We start from the raw sequence: 10,720 nt of genomic DNA on the forward strand, positions 1-10,720 counted from the left end.
GAGTAATCATGATCTAATGTAGTGGCTACTGAGAAGATGATATAAGGGAAGGGTTACTGCTTCACTAACAAATTATAAGAAACAACATGCGAAAGTAGTATTAATACCACAAGTATACTCAAGTCAAATTTGTTTCAACACTACTCATATTGTGTAATTCATTGAAAAACATAAGTAAGGACTCAAAATTAGTACAGAATTACCTAAATACAAAACTTCACAAAAAACCTATTTAGGCTCCCTTATGAACTGAAGTTACTGCTCTTACTCAAGACTTATCTGAGTCTGTTTCTTTCAAGCTAAATTTTTTTATTTTGAAAAACTCAAAAATTTCATAACTTGCATACATCTTTTCATAACTTGCAATATCTCATCAAAGGGATGGGAGGAGTGTCTGGTCAGTGTAGCTCAAGCATCACACTTATCTGAGTCAGCCAGTGAAGGACCTACAGCCTCTGAGCCACAGCTGTTGGTCAGATGTGTGAGGAGATATCCCGAGGTGAGCCAATAAGAGACTTCCTTGTTGCCCCTTGTTGGATTGAGGAGGAAGCAGCTCTATTTTTAACCTGTTGTTTTTCCTTTGCTTGATTATTTATACGTTTTGAGTCTGGTGACTTCAGGATATTGTATTAGTTTTCTAGGAATGCAAAACCAAATATCAGGAACTGATCAATAAATAACATTTAATTTATTGCCTTATAATCCTAAACGCTTCATGTTTATCATTGTGTGTTACATGGTAGAGTGAGTCTTGGGGTTGTGAGGCATATATCTTTTGCAGGCCATTCTTTTTGGCTTAAAATAGCCATGTTATCACAATATATACTCATATGATCTTCCCTGTGTGTCTGTGACTCTAAATTTCCCCTTTTTATAAGAACAACAGTCCTACTGGATGAGGCCTACCCTAATGATGTCACTTAAACATAATTACCTCCATAAAGCCTCTATTACCAAATAAGGTCATATTTGAAGGGGATAAGGAATACAGCATATCAATATTAGGGCACAAAATCCAATCCATGACTGTCCTCTGAAAATTCATGTCCCGATGTGCACAATACATTCTTTCTGTGTGAATGGCAACAGAAGCCTTCACTGATTCCAGCACCAATGCTAAGGAGAAATCTAATTGAAATACCCTGTATCAGATATGGGTGCATTTCCAGCTATGATTAATGCTGAGGCAATATTCCTGTCCAAGTGAGAACGTGTGAACACAGTTAACAAGTTATTTGCTCCCAAATACAATGACCAGACAGGCACAAGGTAGACATCACTATTTCAAAATTGAGAAATTGAAAAGGGAGACAAGGTTTCATGTGTCAAGAGCAAACTTGGGTCCTAGGAAGGACACTTTTTTTTTTTCAATTTATTTATTTTCAGAAAAACAGTATTCATTATTTTTTCACCACACCCAGTGCTCCATGCAATCCGTGCCCTCTATAATACCCACCACCTGGTACCCCAACCTCCCACCCCCCCACCACTTCAAACCCCTCAGATTGTTTTTCAGAGTCCATAGTCTCTCATGATTCACCTCCCCTTCCAATTTACCCAAATTCCCTACTCCTCTCTAACGCCCCTTGTCCTCCATACTATTTGTTATGCTCCACAAATAAGTGAAACCATATGATAATTGACTCTCTCTGCTTGACTTATTTCACTCAGCATAATCTCTTCCAGTCCCGTCCATGTTGCTACAAAAGTTGGGTATTCATCCTTTCTGATGGAGGCATAATACTCCATAGTGTATATGGACCACATCTTCCTTATCCATTCATCCGTTGAAGGGCATCTTGGTTCTTTCCACAGTTTGGCGACTGTGGCCATTGCTGCTATAAACATTGGGGTACAGATGGCCCTTCTTTTCACGACATCTGTATCTTTGGGGTAAATACCCAGGAGTACAATTGCAGGGTCATAGGGAAGCTCTATTTTTAATTTCTTGAGGAATCTCCACACTGTTCTCCAAAGAGGCTGCACCAACTTGCATTCCCGCCAACAGTGTAAGAGGGTTCCCCTTTCTCCACATCCTCTCCAACACATGTTGTTTCCTGTTTTGTTAATTTTGGCCATTCTAACTGGTGTAAGGTGATATCTCAATGTGGTTTTAATTTGAATCTCCCTGAGGGCTAATGATGATGAACATTTTTTCATGTGTCTGATAGCCATTTGTATGTCTTGATTGGAGAAGTGTCTGTTCATATCTTCTGCCCATTTTTTGATGTGTTTGCCCGTTTCGTGTGTGTTGAGTTTGAGGAGTTCATTATAGATCCTGGATATCAACCTTTTATCTGTACTGTCATTTGCAAATATCCTCTCCCATTCCATGGGTTGCCTCTTTGTTTTTTTGACTGTTTCCTTTGCTGTGCAGAAGCTTTTGATTTTGATGAAGTCCCAAAAGTATATTTTCGCTTTTGTTTCCTTTGCCTTTGGAGACGTATCTTGAAAGAAGTTGCTGTGGCTGATGTCGAAGAGATTACTGCCTATGCTCTCCTCTAGGATTCTGATGGATTCCTGTCTCACGTTGAGGTCTTTTATCCATTTTGAGTTGATCTTTGTGTACGGTGTAAGAGAATGGTCGAGTTTCATTCTTCTACATATAGCTGTCCAGTTTTCCCAGCACCATTTATTGAAGAGACTGTCTTTTTTCCACTGTATATTTTTTCCTGTTTTGTGGAAGATTAATTGACCATAGAGTTGAGGGTCCATATCTGGGCTCTCTACTCTGTTCCACTGGTCTATGTGTCTGTTTTTATGCCAGTACTATGCTGTCTTGGTGATCACAGCTTTGTAATAAAGCTTGAAATCAGGTATCGTGATGCCGCCAGCTTTATTTTTGTTTTTCAACATATCCTTAGTGATTTGGGGTCTCTTCTGATTCCATACAAATTTTAGGATTATTTGCTCCAGCTCGTTGAAGAATGCCGGTGGAATTTTGATCGGAATGGCATTAAAAGTATAGATTGCTCTAGGCAGTATAGACATTTTAACAATGTTTATTCTTCCGATCCAAGAGCATGGAATGGTCTTCCATCTATTTGTGTCTTCTTCAGTTTCTTTCATGAGTGCTCTGTAGTTCCTCGAGTACAGATCCTTTACCTCTTCGGTTAGGTTTATTCCCAGGTATCTTATGGTTCTTGGTGCTATAGTAAATGGAATCGATTCTCTAATTTTCCTTTCTGTATTTTCATTATCTTATCTTGTGCCAGTACCATACCACTTTGCTTACTACAGTCTTATAATATAACTTGAAGTCTGGAATTGTGATATCCTTAGCTTTGCTTTTCTATTTGAGAATAGCTTTGGCTACTCAAGGTCTTTTGCAGATCCATATAAACTTTAGGATTTTCTGTCCTAATTCTATGAAAAATGCAGTTGATATTTTGATAGGGATTGCATTAAGTGTGTAGATTGGTTTGGGTAGTACAGACGTTTTAGCAATATTTCTTATTCCAACCCATAACATGGAATGTCTTTCCATTTGTTTGTGTCCTTTTCAATTTCTTTCATCATTGATTTATAGCTTTCAGAGTACAGGTCTTTCACATCATTTGGTTAGTTGTATTCCTAGGTATCATCATTTTTGGTAAATCGTAAGTAGGATTTTTCCTTAATTTCACTTTCTGCTGCTTCATTATCAGTGTATAGAAATGCAACAGATTTTTGCACATTGGTTTTGTATCCTGAAACTTAACTGAATTCACTGATCATTTCTAGTAGGGTTTTTTGTTTGTTTGTTTGTTTGTTTTGGTGGAGTCATTCGGGTTTTCTATATAGGGTAACACATCATCTGCCTATAGTGAAAGTTTTACTTCTACCTCACCGCCTTGGCTGCCTTTTATTTCTTTCTGTTGTCTGATTACTGCAGCCAGGACTTCCAGTACTCTGTTGAATAAAAGTGGTGAGGATGGACATCCTTGTCTTCATCCTTGTCCTAAAGGAAAAGCTCTCAGTTGTTCACCCTTGAGAATGATTTTAGCTGTGGGTTTTTCATATATGGCCTTTATTATGTTGAGTTATGTACCCCGTAGACCCGCTTTGTGGGAAGAAAATTTGTTTTGTCAAATGGTCGAGATGATTATATGACTTTTATCCTTCCTCTTATTAATGTGGCATATCACATTGATTGATTTGCAAATATTGTACCCCCTTTGCTTCACCCCATGTTATCATGGAATATATCCCACTTTATCATGGTGAATGATTCTTTTAATGTACTGTTGAATTGGTTTGCTAACATTTTGTTGTGGATTATTGCATCTATGTTCATCAGAGATATTGGCCTACAGTTTTGGGTTTTTCTGTTTGTTTATTTGTAGTGTTTTTGTCTGGTTTTGGTTATCAGAGTAATGTTGGCCTCATAAAATGAATTTGGAAGTTTGCCTTTCTCTTCTAGTTTTGCTGGAATAGCTTGAGAAGAATAAGTATTAACACTATTTTTTTTTTAATGTTTGGTAGAATTTTCCTGTGAAGCCATCTGGTCCTGGACTTTAATGTTGAGAATGTTGTCATTATTGATTCAATATTGTAACTAGTAATCAGTCTGTTTAAATATCCTAATTCTTTCTTATTCAGTATTGGGGGATTGCGTGTTTCGAGGAATTCATCCATTTCCTCTAAGTTGTCCACTTTGTTGCCGTATAAGTTTTCATACTATTCTCTTACAATTCTTTGCATCTCTGTGGAGGTGGTTGTTATTTTTCATCTTTCATTTTTTATTTTATTTATTTGACTCTTCTCTCTTCTTTTTGGGATGCATCAGGCTAAAGGTTTACCAATTTCAATTATCTTTTTGAAGAACCAGGTCTTGGTTTCATTGATCTTTTCTATTGATTTTTTAGTCTCCATTTCAGTTAGGTCTATTCTAATCTGTATTATTGTCTCACTTCTACTAGCCTGGGCCTTTGTTCGTTCTTCTTTTTCTAGTTCCTTTAGGTATAAGGTTAGGTTGTTTATTTGAGATTTTTCTTGCTTCTTGAAGTAGGGAAGTAGGCCCATATTGCTAAAAACTTCCTTCTTAGAACTGCTCTTGCTGCGTCGTCCAAATTTCAGATCATCATGCTTTCATTTTCAGTTGTCCCCATGTATTTTTAAATTTTCTCTTTGACTTCTTTGATGACACGTGTGTTGTTTAGTACCATATTGTTTAGCCTCCAAGGGTTTGTGCTTTTTCCAGTTTTTTTTCTTATAATTGATTTCTAGTTTCATAGTGAAAAGATGCATGATATGATTTCAGCTTTCTTAAATTTATTGCAACTTATCTTGTGACATAACATGTGATTTATCCTAGTGAATGATTTATGTCCACTTGAAAATAATGTGTATTCTGCTGTTTTGGGATGGGATGCTACGTATACATCATCTGATCTAACGTGTCATTCAAAGCCCCTGTTTTCCTTGTTGAGTTTTTTGTCTGATTATCTATCCGTGGATGAAGTGCAGTGTTCAAGTCCTTTACTGCTATTTTATTGCTGTAAATTTCTCCCTATATGTCCCTTTATTGCTTTTTGCCTTTTTAATTATCATGTGTCTTGGTGACACATTGTTAGGGCTCTCTGTGATTCCCGGACCTAGATATATTTTTCCTTTAGCAGGTTAGGGATATTTTTGGCTATTATTTCTTCAAACAACATTTGCCCTCTCCTTTCTCTCTTCCCCTTCTGGGATCTGTAAAATACAAATGTTATTGTGCTTAGTTAAGTTTGTAGAGCTCCCTTGAGTTATTCTCATTCTTATTATTCTTTATTCTTTTTGCCGTTTGGCTTGGTTGTTTTTCATTACCCTGTCTTCCAGATTGTTGATCCAGTCTTCTGCATCCTCTAATCAGCTGTTGATTTCCCCTAGCGTATTTTTCTTTTTTTTTTAATTTTTAATTTTTATTTATTTATTTATTTATTTATTTTCCCCTAGCGTATTTTTCATTTCAGTTGTTAAATTCTTCAGTTCTGACTGGTTCTTTCTTGATGTTTTCCCTCTCTTTTCTGAAGTTCTCACTGAGTTCATCCACTCTTTTCTCAAGTACACTGAGTGTCTTTTATCACCACTACTTTGAAGATTATCAGGCATATAGCTTATCTCTGTTTTATTTAACTCTTTTACTGTCACTTTGTCTTGTTCTTTCACTTCAGACATTCACTTCTGTTTCTTTATGTTGCCTAACTCGCTGTGACTCTTTCTGTGTATTAAGTAGATCAGCTACATCTCCTGGTCTCAAAAGTAGTGACTTCATGTGGAAGAGGTCCTGTTTTGCCCTTATAGCGCACCCTCCCCAATCATCTGAACTAGCAACTCCAGGGTTGTCGTCTGTGTCATCTGCATGCCCCCTTTTAATGTGCTTGAGCTGTGATTGCCTTCAGCCCTACTTGCTGCAATGAGTCACTTTGACTGCTGTGGGTGCACTGGTGAGGGTTTGTTCCCTGTGCTGTTGAGAGGTCCGGCTGCAAAATGATGAGTGCACTGGAGTGCGGGGGTTTGCTCACCCCCTCCCCCGGGCAGGAGTCACCTTAGTGTGGCAGTGGTCCTGGCTGGCGCTGCCTGCCAGATATGGTAGGGGCGGGATAAACTTTGGAGGGATGCCCGATGAGGAGGTTGGGTTGGGTGGGACACGTCCACAGGGGAATGTTAGGGCAGGGCACGCCATGTTAGCCAGGATGATGGAGAGTGTTAGAACTGGCTCCTGCAAGTGTCTGGCTATCTAGGCTGAGGGAAGGGAAGAAAAATGGCACCCACCAGCACTTTCATTCCTAGGGAAATCGTTTGCCAATCCCTAACCCTCGGGCACACGTTCTAAGATTTGTCAGTAAATCTTCACCATATATTCTGGGCACTTTCCAAACTACTGCTTCTGTGCTGTGTCTTGAGCTATATAGTATGCTAGCTCTTTAAGGGTCGGGGTTCAGTTGCCTGTCACCCTTGGACTTTCTCTGAGTTAAGCCCCACTGAGTTTTAAAGCCTTTGGAGTTAACCCCCAGTGACTTTCAAAGCCAGACATAATGGGGACTTGTCTTTTTAGTGAGGGTCACCAGTGCCAGAAGTGCTTGATGTGGGGTCTTGTCCTCTCACTTTTCTGCACTTGTAATGTCCTTCCCATTGGTGGTTAGTCACACCAAGGGTTTGGTTTCCAACCGCATCTCTACCTGTCCTACCCATTATAATGTGGTCTTTTCTCTATGACTAACTGTGGAAGATCTTTCCTACAAGCCTTCCAGTCATTTAACAGAATTAGTTACATACAGGTACTTGTTTTCTCAGTGTTGTCGATGGGATGGGATGAGCTCAAGATCCTCCTGATCCACCATTTTAGACTACAATCCCTAGGCCCATTTTTATACAGTGGATCATGGATTGACAGACTGTGCATAACTGATTATCCCAAAATTATACTGACTAATTTTCATATTTTAAGTGATGCTTTATCCTTGGGATAAATTCCACATAGTCATAGTAAAGAATTATTATTATTTTTATGTTGCTGGATTAGTAGTGCTAATATTTTGTTAAAAAATTTTATATCTATATTTGTAAGGAATTTTGATATGTGAGGTTTTTTCCCCCTTTTTTTAAAAAGATTTTATTTATTTAATTGAGAGGGAGAGAGAGAGAGAGAGGGGGCGGGGGGAGAGTAAGCATGAGCAGGGGGGAGGGCCAAAGGGAGAGGGAGAAGCAGACACCCCGCTGGCCAGAGAGCCCGATGCGGGGCTCCACCCCAGGACCCTGAGATCATGAACTGAACCAAAGTCAGGTGCCCCTTGTTTTCTTCTTCTTGTTATCACTTTGTCTCAATGAGTGCCAGGGTATTACTGGACTGATTATATGAGTTGGGAAGTGTTTCTTCCTCATCTATATTTTGGGAGAGTTTTTAAAAGATTGAGCACTGGGTATTATACACACCTAATGAATCATTGAACACTGCATCAAAAACTAATGATGTACTATACAGTGGCTAACTGAACATAATAAAAAAATGAAAAAAACAATAAAAATAAGCAACCTCAAAAAAATAAAGTTGAATGTAAGATTAAAAATACAATAATAAAAAAATAAATAAAAGGTTGGGGGCGCCTGGGTGAATCAGTGGGTTGAAGCCTCTGCCTTTGGCTCAGGTCATGATCCCAGGGTCCTGGGATCGAGCCCCGCGTCCGGGTCTCTGCTCAGCAGGGAGTCTGCCTCCTCCTCTCTCTCTCTGCCTGCCTCTCTGCCTACTTGTAATCTCTGTCTGTCAAATAAAGTAAATAAAATCTTAAAAAAAATAAAAGGTTGATGTTAAATCTCCTTTAAATGTAGAGAAGACCTCTTAACCATAGGAAATAAACTGAGGGTTGCGGGAGGGGAGGGGATTGAGGTGATGGGGCTACATGGTGACTGACATTAAGGAGCACATGTGTTGTAATGAGCACTGGATGTTACATAGAACTGATGAGTCACTGAACTCCACCTCTGAAACTAATAATACACTCTATGTTAATTATTTGAATTCATATTTTAAAAATATAGAATAGACCAGTGAAGCCATCTGGTCCTGGGCTTCTGTGTGTGAGTTTGTGTGTGTGTGTGTGTGTGTGTGTGTGTGTGTGTGTTGCGGGGAGGGGGGAGGTGTGTTTCATTAGAGTGTCAATCTCTTGTTCTAAGTCAGTTCATACTTCCTATTTCTTTTTGAGTCAATCTCATTGCTTTGTGTCTTTCCAGTAATATGTACGTTTCATATAGATTATCTAATTTGTTGGCATATGCTTTTTTGTAGGATTATCTTATAACCTCTCTTAAAATTGTAGCATTGGTAGTATTAAAAAATAAAATTCAGCTGAGTAATTTTAAAGACCTTATTGCCATTATTCAATGACTCATGAATCAGGCAGCATTCAACCTAGCAGAGAGAAAGGAGCTCCAAGCAACTATGCAAAGTGAAAGAGTTTTACAGGCAGAAGGGAGCAGAAACAAGGAAGTTAGACTAAGAAAAAGTGAATTGTCTGTGGCAAGGTCACTTACTTTCAGGGGATGGTAGGCAGATTACCTAACTAGTGTTGATTAGGTCATTCCTCATCCACTGGTTTGAGTTTCCATTTCTGAGAGAGCTGAAACTCTAATTAAGTCTTGGTTTGATGATGTGCTGCTTAGCATAAATGATGTGCTTTGGGTCTGTTGTTGTCTTTAACAATTGTGATATCCCTTCTTCTTCCAATTTTTCCTTGGTCAATCTAGCTAAAGGTCTGTAACATTGTTTAATTTGTTTATAGAAAAAAAAGGAAAGAAAAAACTCCTGGTCACTAATTCCTGCTATTCTTTTTCTATGCTCTATTTTACTTACTACTACTCTTACCTTTATTTGTACCCCATAAATTTTGATAGCTCGTATTTTCCTTTGCATTCTTATCAGAATATTCTCTAATTATTGATGTGATTTCTCCCCCCCCCTTCAGTTCCCAAGTTATTTAGGAGTCTATTGTTAATTTTTGTGAATTTCCCATGACTTATTATTACTGATTCCTACTGTCACACCCAGTCATGGGCAAGAATTTCCAAGTCTCTTTTACTGTAGTAAATTACTGAATGAAGTTTCAAATTAAAAAGCTAAGAATCATTTCATTCTTTGCCATGTTAAGACCTCTATTATCACTTACAGGAGAGTAAAGTAGGTAATTTTCTCATCCCCTATTAAGAACCATCACTGGTGCTAAATATACACAGTGTCTCATTCTCATAAGGAGATGTTTTCAAGGTTATTCACTGCATTACCTTCTGTAATAACAAGAAAATATCCCTTCATGACATGAAAGTGTCTATCAAAGCATGGAAGAGTAAATAACCTGTGGTCTACCCAGAAATGGAATATCATGGATCAATTAGAATGAATGGGGTTGTACAACTATAACAAATGGAAAGGCAAATCAAGTGGGAAAAAAGGCGGGAAACAAATAAGTACTCAATTATATCTTTTGTTTTAAACGTACAAACATGTATAAAGAAAAAATATTTTTCTTAGAATACACAAGTACATGTAAATGCACATAATAAAAGTCTATACCATTGCCTGATGATGGAGTAACATATGAAGTCAGAAAGAATGAAGATGGTAACAGGTGGTAAAACAGGACTTTCGTATTCTCATAATGTTTGAAATTTTCTTTTTCTTTTTTTTTTTTTAAATTTTCGCAGGGAGAATGACTTTATGATTCAGACATGTAACTCAGTGTTGCTTTTTTAAAGTCTATACAGTGAAGAAAAACATGTACAGAAAGCATACGGGAACAACAAAGCAAATATAGCAAAGTCTAAACAAGAAGTAGAATTTATCTTGGAAAGAACCAAGATGCCCTTCAACGGATGAATGGATAAGGAAGATGTGGTCCATATACACGATGGAGTATTATGCCTCCATCAGAAAGGATGAATACCCAACTTTTGTAGCAACGTGGCCGGGACTAGAAGAGATTATGCCGAGTGAAATAAGTCAAGCAGAGAGAGTCAATTATCATATGGTTTCACTTATTTGTGGAGCATAACAAATAGCATGGAGGACAAGTGGCGTTAGAGAGGAGTAGGGAATTTGGGTAAATTGGAAGGGGAGGTGAACCATGAGAGACTATGGACTCTGAAAAACAATCTGAGGGGTTTGAAATGGCGGGGGGGGTGGGAGGTTGGGGTACCAGGTGGTGGGTATTATAGAGGGCACGGCTTGCATGGAGCACTGGGTGTGGTGAAAAAATAATGAATAATG

General features: G+C 38.3%; 1 long non-coding RNA gene across 2 annotated transcripts in view; it reads left to right on the forward strand.

Moving 5' to 3' along the window:
- Window positions 1–10,370, forward strand: part of LOC122897192 — a 90,168-nt gene extending 79,798 nt beyond the window's left edge. For both annotated transcript variants that reach the window (XR_006382481.1, XR_006382480.1), the window contains one exon: window positions 10,159–10,370. This is a non-coding gene — a long non-coding RNA (uncharacterized LOC122897192). The remainder of the gene's footprint in view (window positions 1–10,158) is intronic.
- Window positions 10,371–10,720: the final 350 nt, after the last annotated feature.

Source organism: Neovison vison, chromosome X, assembly GCF_020171115.1.
Source record: "Neovison vison isolate M4711 chromosome X, ASM_NN_V1, whole genome shotgun sequence".
In the NCBI taxonomy this organism is placed as follows: domain Eukaryota; kingdom Metazoa; phylum Chordata; class Mammalia; order Carnivora; family Mustelidae; genus Neogale; species Neogale vison.